At 40.9% G+C, this 17,978-nt stretch overlaps 1 protein-coding gene across 1 annotated transcript in view; it reads right to left on the minus strand.

Moving 5' to 3' along the window:
* The window catches only part of MAD1L1 (mitotic arrest deficient 1 like 1), a 1,159,769-nt gene that overhangs the window by 996,624 nt on the left and 145,167 nt on the right, over positions 1–17,978 (minus strand). The window lies entirely within an intron of this gene.

Below are 17,978 nucleotides of genomic sequence, written 5' to 3' on the forward strand. Positions count from 1 at the left end.
CCCAATAAATACTTTTGTACATGAAAAAAGCTGGAGGAGATCAGCAGCACTCAGGTGCTAGAAAGGATTAATAAAGGCAAAAAAACATTTTAGGGGGGAAAAAAAGGGATAATTTGTTTGTAATACACAGTGCTTTAGCAACCTAATGTCATCCAGTTTGGGTTTCGATCTTCTTAAAGGGGACATTAAGCCAGTTAAAAACAAAAAAAGCTGACAGGTAGACAGGCATAAATGCTTAACCTTGCCTGTCAGTATGCACAACTCAGTTTACAGTCTTTGCACAATCTAATGTGAAGACGACACGCCTATGTACATGTGTAAGAATGCCGTCAACCCAGCCTGGTCAATCAACAGGACCTTTCAAATAAAGTAGATCAGGTGAAAATGAAGTGGCAGTAATGAAGCAACGAAGGGGAACATTGCTGTCAAATTGCTGGAGAAGGGCACTTTGCAAGGTAAGTTTGTCATAATGTGAAAATATGCTGAGCATACATACAAATTATAGCAGAAGCCTAAATAATTTTGAAGTAGTTTAGTTCTGCTTTAAATACTTGTAAAGAAAGAATATGCTCAAGGATTAATTTTACTTGTTGCTTTCAACTGCTGTATCTTTCCGTAGATATAGTGTATACCACATGAGGCTAAGAAAAAAAAAATACTTCCCTCATTACAGTTCATCTTACAAGTGGTAAAAAATTAAATATAAATATGTATAAAATATAATGTTCACAGGCAAAAAAAGTCAAATAATAGTATGGTTAATGTACTTCTTTATTACTATAAAAGAACATTTTCATAAAGCTGGTATGGTGCCAGCAGGCCTGCTTCTCAGTAGCAGTCTACATTCTGAATATAGAATTAGCAGTCAGGATCAGAAAATGGGTTTGGAGAAAATTAATTCTGCATTTGGAATGAAGATGAAAAAAAAAAAAAAAAAAGGATGGAAATAATCATAGAGGTTAAATAGGGCTGTTAATTAGCTCAATTCTTTCATTACCTCCACGCTGCTCCTTAGCATGGCCTATTTCCCATGTACTGCAGTGCAGGTAGGTCCCTTTCCATAAAAGTGATCATGAGATAAGTTTCATTACACAGTGTTCTGTGAATTCCACAATCATTATCCCTCTGCTCTGTACACTTCCTCTTCTGCTGAACTGCAAGCTGTGGTGAAATTCTATCATGCACCATTAACAAATTACTTTCTGCCACATTACTCGCAGTGACTTAAATGCTTTTTTGTTGTCATTAATTTGCTCGACAAAAACGATGGCGACCCTTGTCAGCTCACCCCGCTGGAAACAACAGGTGTTCTCTCTCCCCCTACCTGGCAGATGCTGGAAAACATCAATAAGCTAGATGCACAAGTTACAAAGAAGCAATTGGTTGGTAAAAATAGGCAATAAGCAGCGTGAAGCTCCAAAATCTCATTATTACTGATGTAAACAAGGAAGGGAGAGAAAAAGGTTTTCCTATAGCAACCAGACCGGTGTTTAGACTTTGTTCAATTCCCATACCTACAATGAAACTTCATCATCATGTAAGGAGGAAGATAAAGCACACAACCAAATGTAACTACACTCTTATTTTTAGTAGAGTGAGGTCGGGGTCAAAGAAAGCAGGATATTCAAGGCTGGATTATTAAAACTTGACACACAGGTTATATTACCTTCATGCGCCTTCCTGAAAACAAGCCTAGAATAATATTAATAAAGTAATAATAGTATAAGAAAGTACTGTAGCATCAACCAGCTGGTTAACCTTTACCAGCCTAAAAAAGAATGCACATCACCAGCACACCATGGATCCACTGCACACCAAAAGTGATCACATTGCAATCGTTTTCAGAGCCGCACACAACCCCATCATTGGGACTGTGATATCCATGGTTTGTTGGCTATATTCTCTTCTCTTGACATATTCCATCCACAACTGGCTATATTTCTGCATTAATCATTTATTAACACAACTAGAAACTGATCTATAGAAAAACATTAATATTTGCCAGCATTTAAAATTAAATACTGAAAAAAAACACTTTATAGGTAGCAGAACTTTCAGAATGTGCATCAAAATTTTTACAGACATAGCACCAAGTTTATCCAATGATTGATTGAGGAAATCAGCCAATGGGCTTCTGATCCTATCCAGGAAACAGAAAGTTTATTTTATAACAGTTACTGTAGAAGAGAGTTCTATTTAGAAATTTCAGTCATCTGTAGATTTTACCTATAGACTGGGTCCACGCTGTTGCGGCGAGTTGGCATGCTTTGTGTTAGTGGACTGCCTAATGTCCCAAAAAAGGTGCATGTACCATTTATTTAAAAACAGAGTTCACCACTTTGCAAGGTAATGCATTATGAAACCTTGCTCTACAACACATTTATTGGCAAGGTGCAATGAATGCCATTGAGGCTTTATTCACAGTGTGTGTGTGTGTGTGTGTGGTGTGTGGTGTGTGGTGTGTGGTGTGTGGTGTGTGGTGGGGGTGGGGTGGGGGTGGGGTGGGGGGCAGGGCCAGGGCTGGAACTACACAACATATTGGTCTAGGAAGATGAGGTCAACAGCAACTACAATAATGTAGGGCTTGATCCTACAAGGCAGACATACACTTTAACATTTGTTGTTGGTACTGCATCTCCCAAGTGTTTTCTTGTGCATTGTGGTTTTGAAGGATCTTATTTGATTGATTTTTTTTTTTTATCCCCAGTGAGCTACAACACAACAAGCTAGTATTAAATGAGTCTCTAGATTTCCATTTGTCTCAGTATATTACTTGCACTGTAAAATGTATAGGAATGCCTTTGGGTGTAAAAAAAATCTCAGCTTTTAAAGTGGAACAAAGGGGTAAATTAAAAATGACACAGTCTGTAACTAGCATTAACAAAGGAGTCAGTTTTTCCCCTCATGTAACTTAATTTCTCAACTCTCGATTCTGCTGGCTTTTTTTTTATTTCCTTTAATAGACCAGGATACGCAGCAAAAAAAGTAAAACAAAAAAGAAAATCAACACCGACAGAGGTGCTTATAAAAGGTTAGCTTGTACCGATTTAGTTAAAACCTTTATTTATAAAAAAAAAAAAAAACACACACACTTTAACTGCTTGAATGTGTTAGTTGGAAATAAGTGACTAACAAATCAAAGCCTATGTAAACCCCATCTAGTCCATCTATCACTACCCTCCACAGACAGTGCTGCTGTCAAAGGGTAGCGCTATTGTTCCTCCACAGGGCCGCTGTTAGAAATCATGTACAGTCTACCTGACAGGGCCCCCTTTCACCCCAACCTCAACCCCACACTGTGCTCCGCCTATCGTCCCTCCCCTGACCCCGCCTGTTCAGTTTGTGTCCGCATACACCACACAGCGGACGGGGGGGGGGGGGGGGGACTTGTGGCGGCTCTATGGATGTGGACTCATGCCCATTTACATCAGGTTACCTCTGATCTGTCACATTTAGGCCTGGAAAAACATTAAAGGACGCCGTCCTTTTCCCTTTTTTATTCTGGACCTGAGCGTAGGAGGTAGGCATAGACCTAGAAGGCCACATGAAAAAGTGACAAGTGGCCCTAATTTGAAGGCTTGGGTGAAAGGTTCTTAAAATGGGAGAGGTTTGGGGCAGGAGAAAATGCAGCGCAATGGCACATTTTTACTGTGCCTCCCCCCCACTAAACAAGTGTCAAATAGCCTCTTACCATGTCTTATGATCATCAGCATTAGGACAATTGCACAGCACAATAGGTGATCTATGGCTCTGTCACAGCGTGTCACATGACTGTTAGGTGCCGATTTTGTTATGGTTGTACTGTGCTAGTCTAACTCACAGTACAGCCATAAACTAAAGGCAGCACCCTAACAGCCATGTGACACACTGTGACACAGCCATAGATCGCCTGCTGTGCTGTGTGATTATCTTAATGTGGATGATCAATAGATATAGTGAGGATTCTGAGGACTCTATCCAGATACTCGTGTCGCTCACTGTGTGCTGCACTGCAGCCACGCCACTCGAAACCACCAGAATTAGTGCTGCTGCTTCCTGTCAGTGTCAGCCACCAGTCTCGAAACCTGTCCTGAGGGAGTGGAGTATGTACATAAGATCACTCCGCCAGGGAAAGCAGCAGGACGGACTGATAACAGAGCAGCGCTGGTTGCAGCACACGATTATGTAACCCCCCCCAAAAAATGATTAAAAAGTCCCTGCAACGGTCCCACCTCCTGGGCCCTTCAGTTGTCCTAATGGGGCCAGGAAAATGTATTCATACACCCCCGAGTGTGTAGGAGCAGGGGTGTATTTTATTAAGCCCTATTTGGCAGACATTAACAATAAAGCCGTCTGGATCCCCTGTTGAGGTGATGGGGCCCAGGCCCCATGCAATAGAACTGGTTGTACTGCCTTATCAACAGCCCTGCTCCTATAAGTAAAGGAGCAACCCAAAAGTTGGCAATACACTGATCAAAATGGCTACTGGACCGACCCAATTTGAATAAAATATGTGGACTCTCCTGCTAGACACCAGTTTGTGTGGATGGAATAATCTGATACGTGTTTATCTTTTTTCCCCTGTTAAGCCCGGTGGCTGAACGAGTGAAAACTAACTGGCCAGACAACCTGGTGAATGAGGGAAAAAGCAAACAACCACTACATCTAGAGATTAGTAAACAAATTAAGACTACCAGCATCAGAAGATGAATTCAAGAAAGAAAACTGGAGCAGGTGGATTGGTTCCCTTTGTGACTGGAAAAAAAAGTCAATGGCAGACTACAGTGTACCAGTGATATTGAAACATTTTGTTTATTAGTCCAATTCTTGTCATGCAGATTTTTAAAAAAGCTATTTATTTTTTATTTTTACAAAAAAAAACTTTGTATTACGATTTGCATTTTTGTATATCACTCCAAAACAGAAAGTGAAAGCCTATTATACTGCTTGGTAGCAGGGAGGGGATTGAGATTTATTTGGAACGATGATGTGGTTATAAGTGAAAATGATGCAGAACAGAGGAATATAGGAAAGATATACTGAAATAGACACTGTAGGGCAAATCAACTACTTCTACAACAGAAAAGGCAGAATAAGCCGATACAGTCCTAGCTGGTAATTGCTTACTGTTGGACAGAAGGAAAATACAAACTAATACCACAAAAAGGAGTAATTCTAACACTCTGATCTTTTTTATGGACTGTGAACATTTATTTCCTTCCAAATTCCTTTTCTTTAGAAATCTCCAGAGATTTTTCTTCCACATAAGCTGCCATGGCACCGAATCTTAGCGCGTGTAGACAAGTGCGAGGAGAATACAACAAGAACTGCCAGCACAGCGCAGAGATTAAAGAGAAAATTAAATCATATTTCAATGTTTCAAAGCCTGTTTAAAAGCAAACAGCCTTTGAATGCTGGTATCCTGGCACAGGACATGAAGCTAGCACTTGTTTACTGCAACTTTTCTTTTTTGTTTAAAAAAAAAAAAAATGAATAAATGTATTTTATTTTTATTTTTTTAAATAACAGACATATTGTTGGTTGCTCACAACAAATTCCAGGAGTAACACACACAAATTAGTTTTCACACTATCACTTCTATTCATTGCGATGGAAGATATGCAAGATGTGATATAAGGGCTGCTCTGAAAAACTATAATTTATACAATCTGAAAATAAAATTCACACCCCTTGAACAACAGATAGAAGAAAAAACAAATAATAAAAAAGTATAATTGTATGTATTGTGCAAAAAGGCCAGCTGGAGAGCAGCGGTTTTCAAAGGTTGAAAAAAAAAAAAAAGCTTTTATATAAAAAGGTACCAGACAAATAGTGGTTGTTGGATGAGTTTTAAAGTGTCTGACATCAATATACAGAATGTCAACTGCTGGAACTAAACAGGCCATGTGATTTCAACTCAACTACCAGTAATACCTAACAAAGCTTCTTATTTTACAAATCCATTGCACATACTCAAAAGCGCCATAGGAATGACTGATAAGTGCAGCGCTCATCCAGGGGCCAGCTAGGAGCCAGCCAGGAGCATTTTAATAAGTGGCTGGGCGATAAAATTAGTACTCTGTCATTTGATCAAAGTAGAGGCAAGAACAAAGCGGATCAAAAACAACACAATCAGATTGTAGAATCTTCTTTAACCACTTCAATACCATGCACTTTCGCCCCCTCCTGCCCAGGATCATTTTCAGCTTTCAGCACTGTCGCACTTTGAAAGACAATTACGAGGTCATACAACACTGTAACCAAACTAAATTTTTATAATTTTCTTCCCACAAATAGAGCTTTGTTTTGGTGGTATTTGATTCCCCACTGGGGTTTTTTTTTTTTTTTTTTTATTAAACTAAAAAATGCCAAAATAAAAAAAACAAAAAAACAACAACATTTTTCTATGTTTCAGTTATTACATTTTGTTTTCTCCTTCACTGACGGGCACGGATGAGGCGGCACTGATATGCAGCACTAATGGGCACCAATAAGCAGCACTGATGGGCACTGACAGGCAGGTACTGATTAGTTACTGATGGGCACTGATTGGCACTGTTATGGGCTCTGATTGGCACTTTATTGGGCACTGGCAGGGGGGGTGGTAGGATGGGGCACTGACTGGGGACCGATTGGCAGCTTTTAATTATATCTGATGGGGCTGTGCTGATAATCAATGTGCTGATTATCAGCACAGAGCCCCCCCCCTGCCAGGGAGAGCCGCCAATCGGCTCTCCCTGTCAGTGCGATCAGTTTGAAAGCAGCCCAGTAACCACTGCGCAGATATGCACATACATACACTGCTATTTTAGTAAAAACTGACCTTTAATAACGGTCTTCCATTCAGGTATCGTCTGCTGTTACGGTCTCAGGCAGAGTGCATTTGGTATCACTCCGCCTGTGGCAGGAGATGGCTCTATACGGGAAGCATCAGCCTTTGTAGCTCTGCTCCACAGCTGCTTGCTTTGACGGCTTCATTAACACCACAGATGGTCTGGGATGGCGGGTCTGCAACCCATGATCTGGGCTTGCCAATCCACCATCCCACAGGAGGAGGTCGCGGGCCACTTCAGAGGGCTCCGTGGGCCACTGGTTGAGCACCCCTGCTCTATGGGATATAAAAGGGAAAACCTCTCAGGAAAAACAAAAATCCTGTCAAGATGTTCCCAATCAGCATACACCTCCAGTGGGTGCAAGGGGAAACCCTAAGCAGCCTGAGGAGGCCTCAGGGACCCCAAAGAGGACAAAGAAGGCTCAGAAAGTAACTTAAAGATATAATGAACCATCTCGGTAAGAGTCTGGATCAAAAGCCTCTGCGACTGAGAGGCAGACACCAACTTAACATCTTCTGGCCCAGATTGCTCAGAAGCAGACTCATCTGCCAGGCCCTCCACAGAATCCCCGGCATTTACTTCATCCCCAGATCGGGAGATCGGTCGCACTTCCTGCCACCCTGTGGGACGGAGGCAATCATGCCAGCAATTCTGTGCTCTAACCTGGCTAGGGCTGAGGACAGTTCATACTTGGTGATCAAGGCTGAAGCAGCAACGTTGACTGTATGGCACAATACCAGACAGACGCAGCGGCTCATATTGCCCAGAGGTCTCTCAGGGAATACAACACTAGGGTTTTGACTAGGCTTCTCAGGAGCTACTGACAATATAGGTGTTCCCTTTCCTGTAGTGTTAGCTCCGCTCTTCTTTTTTGAAAAGATAGCAAGCCACAAAAAGAGTACCTGGGTTTAGTATTTTACCCCAGAAGGAGACCCTTTAATAGGGCTCACAAAGCCCCTATGGGAAAATCCTGTTAAGCTCTTTAGATGGCCAACTAACACCTGGTGACTCATGTGATCTACAACACTAAAGGAGGAATGAACTGCTTAAGCGAAAGGTTTTCAGAGCCTGCTCAGTGTCCCACAGCTGTCCCCTGGAAGTGCCACATGTCAGCCACTTTCAGCTTAAATAAGATGGCTGTGCGCTGGGAGGCTCTGCACCTGCACGGTCATGGTCCTGTGTACACACACGCAATGAATTTTTGTGCGCGGACCATTCACAAAAGACAAGACCGCAAAAGACAACAAGAAAGCTTACGTTTTCCAACAGTCAGCCCAAAACTCCCCGCTGCAGTCACCGCTACACAGGAGTCCAGCCTTAGCTAGACTGATATACGCATGGGGCACTCCAAATTAAGTAAATAAGGGGGAATGTCACTTACCCATCCAGGCGCAGGGCAACCTTAGAATTTAAGAGCACAATCTTCACCCAGCACGGTGGGTTCCTGTCACTTGATTACCTTCAAGGACTGGATAGCCCCTTTACATGTTTTGGGGTTAACTCCCTTGAACCTGTACAGCACCCTGCAGGAATGCCCTAGCTCTGTGGTGTCCAGGATTCCACTACGCAGGGTCCAGCGCCCGGTGGGCGTATTAAAGGCAAAACCTTGCAGGATCCTTGCGTTTTCTTTGCGAGGCTCAGGTACCATCTATATTCAAAAAGATATACATCACCAGTACTCTTCACAAACAGGAGTGCCACATTGTTGTTTTTTTTTTTTGAAAGTGTGTTGGACCAGCTATTAGGGGAGGTTGGAGGCTGGTAGTTTTTGCTGCAGGCATGCGTTGGACCAGAAATGAAGGGAGGTCAAAGGATGTTAGTCTATTCTGCAGGTATGCATTGGACCAGCTATAAGAAGTCGTCAGAGGCCGGTAGATTGTGCTGCAGGCGTGTGTTGGACCAGCTATGAGGGGAGGTCAGAGGCCATTAATATTTTCTGCAGACGTGCCTTGAGACAGCTATAAGAGGAGGTCAGAAGCCGGTAGTAATTTTTGCAGGCATGCATTGGACCAGCTATGAGGGGAGGTTGGAGGCCAATAGTCTCGTTTGCAACCATGTGTTGGACAGGCTGTGAGGGGGGATTGGAAGCCAGTACTTTTTTTTTTTGACAGGTGTACATTGGAGTAGCTGTGAGGGGAGGTTATAGGCTGGTAATTTTCTTTTGGCAGGCAAGCATTGGACTGGCCGTGAGGGAAGGTTGGAGGCCGGTAGTATTTTTTTTTTGCACATGTGCATTGGACCGGCTATGAGGGGAGGTTACAGGCCTGTAGCCTTTTCTGTGGGTGTTTCTTGGACCGCCAGTGAGGGGAGGTTGGAGGCCAGTACTTTCATTTGGCAGGTGTGCATTGGGCCGGCTAGAATGAAAGGCGATTTCACATATGATTGCAAATATATGCAACCAAGACTTCTGTTTTTTTTTTTTTTATTATTACAATTTACAAACTAGTTTAGACTTTCAATGTATCCCTTGCTATGTATGTCACACTTTGGAAATTATGTTAGCGTAGAGTTAGGAACAGCTCTGTACAGAGGGGCCTTGATGTGGCAGTGTGGCTTCGCATATATTTGCAAATGTATTCAACGTAAACCGAATACAAACTTTTCAAACAATTTAGACTCTTATTTTGCTGGCTAGCTGGTAAGTGTTCTGGAGGATTTTGTGTATTGTATTATTCTATGAACTACTATGCTTAAGTACCGAATAACATTGCAGCATTAGTTTGTTTAAAATAGAAAATAAATGCAAAAAATGTTTGTATAGATATAAAAAAAAAATTATACTTGGTTTCCTTTTTTTTTATAAATGATCACATTCCCTTTGTTCTCAGCTGCATAAGAGCCGGGGGGCAGCAGTATACTGATATTCCAATCAATGGCAGCGCAACCGGGGGGGGGGGGGGGGGGGGGGTGTCAGGACAATTCTGATCATTTGAGGAGAGCATATTGAGTTCCCAATATAGCTAGGCAGCTGACCATGGTGTGATCTCCTGCATAATGTAGTCCGCTTTTAATAGGAAAGAAGGGGACTAGCAGGAACACCAGAGATTTCACACAAATGAAGCAATAAAAAGAGAATAGGATACTTTCTCATAAGCACATGGTATAGCAGGCACATATCAGGAATATAAAGTGTTGGGATAACAAATGCTTTAACATCTTCTTTAGGAACTGCATATACCAGGAAAAGGAAAGTCTCTTCCAGAAATAATCAGATGATCAACCTCGGTACTGTAATAAGAGTATAAAGCTTTGGGAAACAAATCCCAGAAATGTTTTAGAGTGCTTTATAAATACAATGTACAAAAGAATGTTCCCAAGTGCTGCCATGAATGCAAGAAAACAAGAGTATTTTGGCATTTTGGAAAAACAAAGATGGCTGCTATTTGCAGTGGAAAGGTTATTAACAATATTACATTTATAAAATAGCTTGTGCTATAATTATATGAGCTTTGTTAATATTTGACTCCCAGTAACTGAGCCCCTAATTATTCCTGTCTACATTTTTATAGAAGCATGTGGTTCTGTGCACTAGCTTTTAGATTCTATCATTGTTACCTGAAATCTACTTTTATACATCCACCCTTGATGCAGAAATATGCCAGATTTTCAAGTTTAATGCTCCAGCTGATGGGAATACCACCAAGGTCTTCACAAAAAATAAAAAGTTCACAGAAAGATTTCTCGATTAAATCATTTGTACTACAGCAACATTTTGGTAAACTGCCATTCAGTATTTTACAGAAATCAGTGCGAGATGTAATTTATATGGCTGTACTGGGCAGGGGAATTCACATTAATGAAGCCTGGTCAGGCTGCTGCCAAAAATGCTGCTTACTGAAAGTGTTAAGACGCTGAAGCAGCATGCAAAACAAATTGACTGGGGTCCAGTCCAATCTTCTGGATTTCAGCAATGTGCTTAATCTTTCCATCCTGAGCCATCAAATACTTAATGGCTAATACAGACAGTTCAGATCAAACACTGAGAAAAAAAACAAAAAAGGAAAGCACCAATGTGAGGCATTATTAATTCTGCAGACTTTATTCACAAAAAATGCAAAATCAGATTGACTATGTTTCATTCAAGCTATATATGCATGCTGTGGAGACATTTTCAAATGAACTAAATATTCACAGTACTGCAGTGTCCTGAACTTTAGCCCATCCATGGAAACCTCAACTATCTAACATAATATACAGTAAAGAGCCATTCTAGAAGAACCAGGACTGTTACTAAAACTTTATGATAGAAAAACATGTTGTGCAACTGCTGACCTTCTGAAAAATATCATGGACTTCCTGTCTAAAACTTTAGGTCTATCAGTGTCACTTCAACTAAACATGTTGTATAACCCAGTAAGTAAGGGATAATAGCCTAACTCTGTGTCCAATGATGTATGATAAAGAAATTCCCTATCATTGCTAAACCACTAATTTCCATGTTGAGACTGGCTAAGTGCCCCATCTACTGATCAGCCATTACTTTATGACCAACCAGTTAATACTGAGTAGGTCCCCCTTTTGTGGCCAATAGCACTGACCCATTGAGGCATGGCCGTCAGTAGACCGCCATCATTGTATATGGTACCACGCTGTCAGCAGCAGATCTTTTTGGACCTCTAAGTTGTAAAAACAAAAAGGTTTGTTATCTTTTAGAAAAATGTATTTTTGTAATAAACATCATATTTTAACTTCATATGGACTTGTGCCATTAAAATGCCACCATACTTGGAGGTCTTATTAACCCTTTTTGAACTTCAATATTTTGACCTAGGGATATGGCATTCAAAGGCCAACCAAACAATCTATCCAAGGAATGGACTTTTTACAACACATCCCACAGATGCTTGATGAATAAAATCTGGAAAATGTGGAGGCCAACACCTCAAACTAGCTATGTTCCTCAAAACCATTCTTGAACTATTTTTACAATTTGGCAGGGTGCATTATCCTGTCAAATGAGGTCACTGCCTTCAAGGAATACAGTTTCCATGAAGGGGTGTACTTGGTCAGCAACAATGTTTAGGTAGGTGGTACGTGTCAAAAGAGCATCCACATGAATGACAAGGCCCAAGGTTTCCCAGCAGAACATTGTCTAAAGCAGGAATCTCCAAACAATGGCCCTCCAGCTGCTGCAGAACTACATGTTCCATGAGGCATTGTAAAACGCCGACATTCACATTAATGGGATTTCATGGAAATGCATGGAAATTGTAGTTCCTAAACTGGAGAGCCGTAATTTAAAGACCCCTAGTCTAAAGCATCACAATGCCTCCTCTGCTTTGCTTTTTTCCCATACTGCATCTTGGTGCCATCTCAGCGATGCACATATACCCGACCATGGATAAATCAGAGCCAAAAACAAAATAATGAGAAAAACCTAACTATAATAAAATGGGAGAATAGAGGATTTTAAAAATAAATTGGAATACATATGGGCAAGCATAGCCTCACCTTCAGCTTTTTCCAGCAGACGCACCACACCAAGATTGGAGCGATGTTAGCTGTTTTCTTGGTTGTCAGTCTCTCAAGAGTGTAACCCATTTGCCACAATGCCTGGCAAGCATTTTCTGCTCTAAGCCAGAGGAAATACACTAGATCTTTGTATCTGAACTTGACCCTCGCAGATTTTGGAGGTCCTGTGGTATCACAGAAATTTCAAGTTTCACTTTGTTAAGTGGTGGGGGCTGGCTTGACAATTAATGATGGTCTCAAGGATATTAGCAAATCTGTCCACCGCTACCTGCGGGGTGGACGAGGCCATGCGTATTCTGGTGGAGGAGAGTCGACTCCAGGTTACCTAAAAGGTAAAAATGCAGACGTTTCCAGTATTGGATAGGGCAATACAATCGTTTTATGCTGAGCTCCTCTACCACAGGTATTAGGCATCTGTTTGGTCCTGCCCCACTGGGAGATTAATCCTCACTATTTGATAAGCTCCAGACAGAACATAAAAAATGTTAACAATTCAGATCAATGTAACAGGTTTAGCAGACAGCCCACGCATCCTATTGTAGATAATTTGCTTCCTACCCCAATCATCCCTGTGCAATATCTGATTCTTTTGGGTACAGGGGAGCATGGGACCCTACTCCTTTTACTCCTTTCCTTACAAGATACAATTTTGGGAACCTGACCCTGACCCTGAGCAATTTTAAACGCTTTGTTACAAAACCCAGCTGATTACAGCATAAAACTTGTGGTTGCTAAAAGCTAAAAATGCAGCCTGCATCATATCATAGTTACATAGTTGGTAAGGCTGAAAAAAAGTCCATCAAGTCATCAACAACGATCTGTCATCTCTCCTAGTTAGTCCCATCACACAGATAGAACACAGTGAGGGAACACAGTTAACACCTTGATTGCCCCCTAGTGTTAACCCCTTCCCAGCCAGTGATATTTATACAGTAATCAGTGCATAGCACTGATTGCTAACAAAATTTCAATGGCCCCAAAAAGGTCTCAAAAGTGTCCGATCTGTCCACCGCAATACCACTAAAAATTGCAGATCACTGCAGTTACTAGTAAAAAAAAAAAAAAAAAAAAAAGCCATAAATCTTTCCCATAGTATGTAGACGCCATAACTTTTGCGCAAACCAATCAATATACGCTTGAGATATTTTTACCAAAACTATGTAGAAGAAAACATATTGGCCTGTTATTTGAAAAAAAAAATAGGGGATATTTATTACAAAAAGGTAAAAAAAATAGTTTTCTTTTTTTTTTCATTCAATATTGTTGTTCTTTTTTGTTTATAGCGCAAAAAATAAAACCACAGAGGTGATCGAATGCCACCAAAAGAAAGCTCTATTTGTGGGGAAAAAAAGGACATATGGGTACAGCATTGCATGACCGCACAATTGTCAGTTAAAGCGATGCAGTGCCAAATTGTAAAAAGTGCTCTGGTCAGGAAGGGGGGAAAATCTAACAGGGCTGAAGTGGTTAAGTGGTATATTGATAACTGGTGAGTCCAAATACCCAAGGAGGAATACTTATGCTCTTACCCAAAAATGGTGCAACTGATGTAATGTGATTTGTGAGTATCTGAATGTGCAAAATGGTTCAAAACACAATCTGTACAGATTAAATGTCGTATTTCTGTAGAGTCAACATTAAAATGACTTGACAGAAAACCATGTCCAAATGACCTCCAAAAGACAGATCAAGCAAGGGCATACTATTTCATGAAAGAGAAGGCAGTGCTTGACATTTAAAGATCAGACAAACGCTCATTTTTTTTCTCTGGCACAGAAGATGACTCAAGTATGTAAAATATCAGTCGTTTCAGCACTAGAGTGCACTTTGCTGTAGCTATTGGCACTGCCAAAAACTATTCCTGCTGTTCTCAGGGGCTCAGAGCACGTCAAAATGTCAAGAGAGCCAGCAAGTGTTTAGCCAACTGTGCCACTTAACTCCAGGGTATGAGATACAAGACTCGACGCTCAAAGATTTAAAGAAAAAAAAAACATTATATTTAGAAAAAAAGACCAAGATTAAAGGAGACCAATGATACAAACGCTGGAAAGCAGCAGCAATTTACCTTGGCCTGAGGTGTTTAAAATCCTGTCCAAGGACCGATCCCAATATGGGTGGGTGATGCTGCAAGAGGTTCAGGAAGAGGGTTGTGCATTAAAGGATAAGTTCACCTTTTGGAACATACTATATGTTCTACCCATATTTAGGATGGAACATGTAACATGTTCCAGCAGCTGCAGCAACCCCACCACCCCAGTGACAGCGGGCAGGCTTTTCTGGGTGCCCATTGTCACTCTTCGAAACTATTGTGACCGTGCAGGGGCTCCACCGCCCAGCCACATCATTTAGTGTCCTCTGTGAATGGGAAACAAGTTTTTGCAGCTACTGGCTTGCAGTTCTCAACGTAAAAGCTTTATAGGCTCCCAAAACAAAAATAAATATATTTAAATGCACATTTAAATTGCAAAAAAAAAAAATGTATTTATTATTTTTTGTTAAAAGGTGAACTTTAACCAAAAATACATATTGGCTTATATTTTCAGAGGCTTAGTCCCGCTACGTCAAAAGTGATAAACAATAGGCAGCATTACTATACCTTAGTATAAAATAAAACAAAATAAAAATGAAATTGCCAACACACCCTTCCAACTAGATCTAAAACGTATATTACAAAATCATGAATAAATATACCGTCTACATCCAACAGTTCTATTCCTCACTGGAGAGGAAAAAAATCCTTATTGAAAAATAGCCATCCAGATTTCTATAAAATCTTTGCAGGAAATAAACTCCTTAATAATAAATCCACCCTAATTTTACTCCACATGTGATGCCTTCCACCTGTGGAATTCTAAACTCACCAGAAAATGTGACATCCAACATGTATGTAGGTTACAGTTGCAGAGCCATGTGACAATGTGCAGCAGTGTGATGCACATTGTATTGCATCACACAGCTCCTTTTTTCTTAACTTTATAGAGCATGCAAAAAGTGGCACATCATTCAGGTCACCACACAGCAGCAGTGACATGCAAGGCCATCCAGAGAGGTTCATTATTATGAAAACACGTTTCACAATATTAAATGGCTCTGGAACACAGTATTTCTGGTGTAGATGTAACAAATCTGCCTTTACCTGTGTTGATGTTTATACCGATCTCCCCCCGTCCCCAACAATCTTAGGCCCAAGCTGTACACAAAGCCTTGTCTTTGTATAAAGCGGATATATGCAATTCCAACAGACAGTTCTATTCAACCCTAAGATTGCTTATTGTTCAAAACGAGACTAGGAGGGCAGACAAATAAAAGCAAAGTTGAGGTTTGAAATAGGTCAGGGTTGTCGTGGAGAGGAATCAGGGCTGTGGGGCTCACGAGTGTGATAAAGGGGTTTGGGGGGTCGTTTAGTATACTTTTCACAATGGTGTACTTGCTTTTTGAATGCAAAATTTCCACATAATAGAATATTTCATTAAAACTTCAGTCATGAATGACCAATGTTACAAATAAACTAAGAGTGTACACTGGGGGGTTATTTACAAAATCTGGAGTGTGCAAAATCTGCTGCAACTCCGCATAGAACCAATCAGTTTAAGTTTTATGGCCAAAGCTTTTTTGAACAAGCTGAAATTAGAAGCTGATTGACTACCATGCACAGCTGCATCAGATTTAGTAAATCTACTCCTGTCTACCTACATCCCAACAATTAGGGTGGGTTCACATATGTGCGGCTGTCGTTTACAGCATGGGGTCTGGTGCATCCCTGTTCACTGAATTCAGGTCCAAATTTTTGCCTGAATTTTCACCTGAATCAGAGCCAAAAGCACACTAAAACCCTTCTGCAATCTGGACCATGGCTGTCCCAGACCTGTGTGAACTGCTTCCATTGAAGAGCTGGTTACACAGGTCTGTTATATAAATTGGATGCGGGGAAAACCACATCCAGTTTGCATATATGTGAACCCGGCCTTATCTGCTGCACCTGAATAATCTAAATCCCATAGGCTAGGGATACACTGGTAATTAAATATTCCTGCTACCAAGAGATTTAAATCTGAACTCCAGTCAAACAGTAAAATGCAGATGAAATACTTATATGGGAGATTTTTTTATTTAAAGAGGTGTTCCCATTATAAAAAAAAACTACAAATACTGCAGCTGCTGACTTCTAATAAACGGACACTTACCTGTCTCAGGGTCCAGTGATGTGGGGGATTGAAGCCCTGCTCATCTCCCGCTCCGTTCGGTGGTGACGGCATTGTAACTATGGGCAACCGGCTGTGGCTTCACAGCCGGGTACCCACTGCGCAGGTGATTCGCAGATGATTGACAAGAGGGAGGGGGCAGAGCTGAGCCCTTCCTGCGCTGAGGGGAAGTGACGTCAAGAGTCCAGGCACTGAAGAAGGCAGACTACAAGGTACCCCCTAGCAACAACAATTTAGAGGTGAGTAAAAAAAAAATGTAAAAAAAAAAAATCCACCTTTTTTTTTATTTTTTATTTTTTTAGGCACATTAATGGATTTTTTTTTTTTTTTTTTTGCAGTGGAACACCACTATAACCACCACCACTCTGGTGCTGACATTTTACATAAGCTCTGCTGCAGAGCAAAGCCATGTCTGGTAGGACAGCAGACCTAATTTTTCTCAGCTGCCGCACCTTTACAGGTCATGGCCCATTGCCAGCCTGTGACTAGACAGTGAAAGGATAGCCAGGAAACCGGAAGGCTTACCATTCTTTCACCCTCGCCTTTCCTCCTATCAGCATGTTAATTGATTGGCTGCTTGTGCTGCCAGTCTGACTGCAAGACGTGATTATTATTGCCGGTCCTTTCACTACTTGCAAAAAAAAACATTTAATGATGTATTAATACAACACTGCAATAACTTGTTACTTCTATATCAGTTCAGCATTTGTTGTCAGTGGAGATGATCTTGGACATTCTGCAAACTCATCTCCACTATAAACACCCACCTTCCACATCTCTACCTGCCAATGATCTCATCAGCAGGGCACTGAAATCTACATAATGCTAGCCAGATGACGGTCCATAAGAAGTCAAATCACTCAGCAGCAAAGAGAGGCCTTTTTTTTTTTTTTTTTGGCCTGGCCCTATATTTTGTTCTGAGTGATCTCCAGTGATTGTGAAACAAAATGCATTTTAGTGTATTGTTGCCATGGTGTCACATAAGCTCAACCTATTATTTTTATATAAACCCTTGCTGCCAGGATATTTAAAATGTAGTATAGTGTTTTTGTGCAGGCTTGCATATGGAGATCCGTGCACAGCTTGCTGAAAACACTGCTCTATGTCTATTCTGAACCAATCAAATGTTTGCACTGCACAATGCCACTTTCCTGTCCGTTCACAGTTTTAGAAGCACTGAGTGAGTAGCCGGTTTGGTTAACTACCTGGTTTTAAAGTTTGATTCATGGAACAACTTTGGCTCTCTAAAAACCACATTACAATAAAAGATGTACTGTGAAAATAAAGCCTGTATTTATGATAAAATAAAAAGCAATTCAAAAAGAAAGGTGGAAATCCCCCTGAGGAAAGATGAATGGCATTATTTGAAAAAAGCCTTTCAAGTGAAGAAACTGCTTTAAAAAACAGCAGACGGGCTCCATGTACTGTTTAAAAGACAAAACTATGAATAGGAATGTAAAGAGGAAAAACATTTACGAGTAAATGTAGAACA

This window comes from Lithobates pipiens, unplaced genomic scaffold, assembly GCF_037356315.1.
Source record: "Lithobates pipiens isolate NorthernLeopardFrog02 unplaced genomic scaffold, aLitPip1_a1.2 Scaffold_22, whole genome shotgun sequence".
Classification (NCBI taxonomy): Eukaryota; Metazoa; Chordata; class Amphibia; order Anura; family Ranidae; genus Lithobates; species Lithobates pipiens.